The following is a 4,014-nucleotide window of genomic DNA, read 5'->3' on the forward strand; positions in this document are numbered from 1 at the left end:
TACCGGCTGCAAGCTTATTTTATGGTTTTAAAGACGATAGTCTTTCTTGGGCTACATAAACCCAGAAATTTTGGTCTGTCTGTATGTCTGTCTGTCTGTCCGTCTGTCTGTCTGTGACTCGATTCAGCCACCCGGCCAAAGCAAAACAATGCCTGCGCAATAGTCTTATATAGTCACAGCTAAATCTACCCGTCTATGTCCGCTGTAATGTTCAACTTGTCAACATTGTGGAAGAAGAGCAAGACATTACGCAAATATGAGACAACAAATCAATACAGAAGTGATATTTGCAGTGTTCCTTTATAAAAACATGAAACATGCTTGACTTTTGCGAAATTAAATACTTCATCAACTGCAGATAAAGAATTCACTCCGCCGTCACCTGCTGTCGCCCGCGCAACTATAGCTTCTGGCGCCATTTTAAGAAATCAACCAGCAACAGTTACGCAAGGTTCCACTAGATAGGTTCCACGTTCTGCTTGCAACGCACGTGGAGTAGGGAAACGCGGTTCTATAAACGTTGAAGTAGGGCACCTCGATTAACGCGCGTCTTCGCCGTACGGCAGCGTTCGCATCGAGACACCCGGTTTGGAGCAGTGGAACGCGGGAAATTTAAAATGATTTAAGCAAACCTTTGGCGTCTTTACCTTGGTAGGAGCGCGACGCAAGAGGAACAACATGAGACGTGAGCGGGAAAGCGAAGGGAGGCATTTACTTCGCAAAAGCCGATAAAGACTATCGTCTTTTGACGGCATTTGCAACGAAAGGAGCAGATACGCGGCCAATTTTTTGTATGTTCGTCTTGGGGGGACAGTGTGTCTGGGCGGAGGTTGGATGCCACAGCGGACGTCCGTTGTACGCATGCGCGGATGAACCTCGCGAGTGTGTAAATTTGTATGCGTGCTTTCAGACACACTTCTTTCGCCGCGATGTGTGCTAAAGGACTAATAGTTATCTACGATTGTGCTACGTCTATGCTGGTGGAAAGGTTGAATCCCGATTGTCGTCAGTCATAGACGCGGTATCGCGCGGTAGACAACGAGTTCGGGGCTCCTTCACCGGCGCTTTTCTTGAATTATGATTTCCGTTTTTGGTTATTGCTCACTTTTAACATATCGAATTTTGTCGCGCTAGATTCCAACCTGTGAAAACTTCTACCTTTGTTTCGCAGTGTCTCCTTAATTCTGGGACGCCTTTTCTCTCTTTACTTCAACCTTAGTTGACTAACTTCCTGAGAGATTTATATGAGACGCATGAGATGAATGTAAGTGGAGAGTCGATGCTAGAGAGGTTGGGTGTTTTTGGTGTCACCTTTACCTCTCCGCTCAGCTACCAAACGAGCAGTACTTATCAAGAAATCTCAAAGCTTTGTTTAATACGATTCGGTTATGACCTTTCAGTACCGCGATGCGATTGCCACATTGTGGCTGCTTTTCATACTGGCTTTAAAAAAAGCAACGATTCCGTGTTGTACATAAACTGCACACCAGCACGTTGAACTTACGTGCGCATGAGGAATAACTACGACCTAATATATATTTTTAAATATATGTCTAATCAACCCGATGAGATGCTTACTCTCTGTGGCCTGGTATAGAAACCAAAGAAGCACTAACGTTAGATAGTCGTGTTTATAAAAACGGAGTGCATTGAAGACACGGCGTTAGATCGAGTCATTCTATACCCCAAGCAAAGTCACGTGGCAGAGAAAATCGGGCTTCAGGCAGCGTCAAGCGTCCCCTCGCATGAACCGCCTGATTACACGTGACGAGTTGCACGTGCTCGGTTTCTTGAACTTAGAAACAGCTGCACTGCATCTTTTCCTAATACATATGGCCACCACGGATGAGGGAACAATCTTTTGCAGGAGACGCCGTGTCTCTAATTAAGAAGAATTAAGTAGAGCGGGTGAAGTTGGGCCGGCCATGGGATGTAGAAGACAGAGAACAGGTGGACTAACCCAAAAACAAGATGGTTACCGAGAGCCGGGTAAAAGAGATACAGAAAACTCCGCGAAGGAATAACAAAAATTTTGGAGCAACGAATGAATTCGAATGAGGCGTGTTTGGAAGTCTATGATAGCGGTCTTCGTCCTGCAGCGGACTTCAAGTACCGTGAGGGTGTTGCGGTTTGGTGATTATGATGATCATGGTGGTCGTGGTGATGACTGTGGTGATGATAGTGGCTGCAGCATGTGCCCGAGTTTAGGCAAAATAATCGTGCCTAAAGTGTTAAAATGAACTTCTTTTTCTTTGCGAATCCAGTGCACATTGATGTTTCCCGTTTGTGTATTTGCTAGAGACCGCAGTTGGTGCTGTGAAAATGTTCACGAGTCCGAGCCCACTTGCTAACGGTAAAGGGGGACTAAAGCTCATCTTTGTCGCGGTTCTCGTTCTTCACATTTAGTTGACTGCACTATGAACAAAACTACAGAAACAGAAGGGCATTTTGAGCTGACTTTAGGGCATTTCCTTGGAAACTGTACCTCAAACCGGACTCGGACTCACTTTGTTTGCATTCTCGGGCAAACACAATAGCTACAGTGAGTTTCGCAGAAGGATGAACGTGTGATGTCAGCTCATTACTAATGCTGCTGAGTAAAATGGCCAGAACTAACAAAATTTCGAAACACTTTACTTGTAAATATACAGTATCAAAACCTTCCACTGTTTCCGGAATGCGTTTAAACACCAAATTAGCAGTCAGTGTCAAAACGCGTGCATACTGTTATGCAAATGTAGTGAAAACGAGCCCCAGAGGGGCCTTTTTTGGTTTTGTTGTTCTGGCCGAAGAATGTTTGCTTCGGGCAACAAGTACATATCAACGAGCGCATGTTTTCTCTGCTTGAGTCAATGCCTTGCGGTACGTTTTGTGACAAGTCTTGTGGGAAATTGATGAATGGTTAGCCAGGACGGCTGCTTCAGACCACTAAAATTAAAACACAGTTATAATTTACCCTGGTGTCTGTTTCCTTAGTCAAGCGCGCAACATTAGGTCAGTAGCACATACACATATTTGCTTGCTTCATCGTGATATGTGAACTAAGAAAATGAATCAGCAAAAGGTGATGGCGGTTAAAAAACACGAAGGGGCACCTCGGCTGCCCCACCGAAAGCTGGGATAAAAACATAAAAATGTGGTTGATCCCTCTTCCATATTAACCTGTAAAACACGTAAGTGAAATGTGCCTTCACAGGTGCAGTTGAATGCTTATTGTGTATCGATATGAACTTGCACATCCCTATTTATTTTTCGTTGGCATGGCACCGTTACGCGCATCAATGTCAGACACTGGATTGCACGCGCCGGAGCATTGCGTAAATCTGACTGAAACCATAGGCCCTCGCAAACCGTCCTTGCGAACGAAATCAAACGGGTAGCCAGCGAATCGTTTGGTGAACACACGGACCGCTGCAGTGAAAGGAGCAGCGGACCGTGCCACGAGCGTGACAATCCCAAGTCGTCGTCGATCGTAATCCGTTGTCGTTGTCTTACAGGCTTCTCCACGGGTCACGTTGCGCGTCCCCCGTACAAGTAGGCGCTGGCATCGAGGCGCCAACTGTCGGCGCTCATTAGCGTCCTGATGCGCTACTTCGCTTCGCCCCTTCTAGACGGCAGCACCATCTGAAGAGAAGGATATCAGGCGCGTTCATCGTCCTGCTTACGTGTGCGTTCATAGTGCAGTCAGGAGCGCGTTTCGTACCACCCGTTGCAGCGAAAGAGCTCGTGGTTCAAATCCCGGCGCAGCCGCGCCGAACAAACTTTTTCTGGCGATGTCCTTTCCGCGACGGATATGACACCAGTCAGGTCTTCGTGCACCTCGACATAAAAACCTTTCAGGTTAAAAAACAAATGCTTAAAATTCGGCGAATCTTGCACTCAGTGCAACTCACGCGCAATGGCGAGTTGCGCTGTTGTAGGTAACCATTGATGGACCCACCTTCGTGGTGTGGTCGTTGACCTCGGCGGCATGACATTTCAATGAATTTGTGTTGAGCAGACCCCAGTGAGCCA

Source organism: Haemaphysalis longicornis, unplaced genomic scaffold, assembly GCF_048455015.1.
Source record: "Haemaphysalis longicornis isolate Haplotype H1 unplaced genomic scaffold, Haemaphysalis longicornis Haplotype H1 scaffold_3, whole genome shotgun sequence".
Classification (NCBI taxonomy): Eukaryota; Metazoa; Arthropoda; class Arachnida; order Ixodida; family Ixodidae; genus Haemaphysalis; species Haemaphysalis longicornis.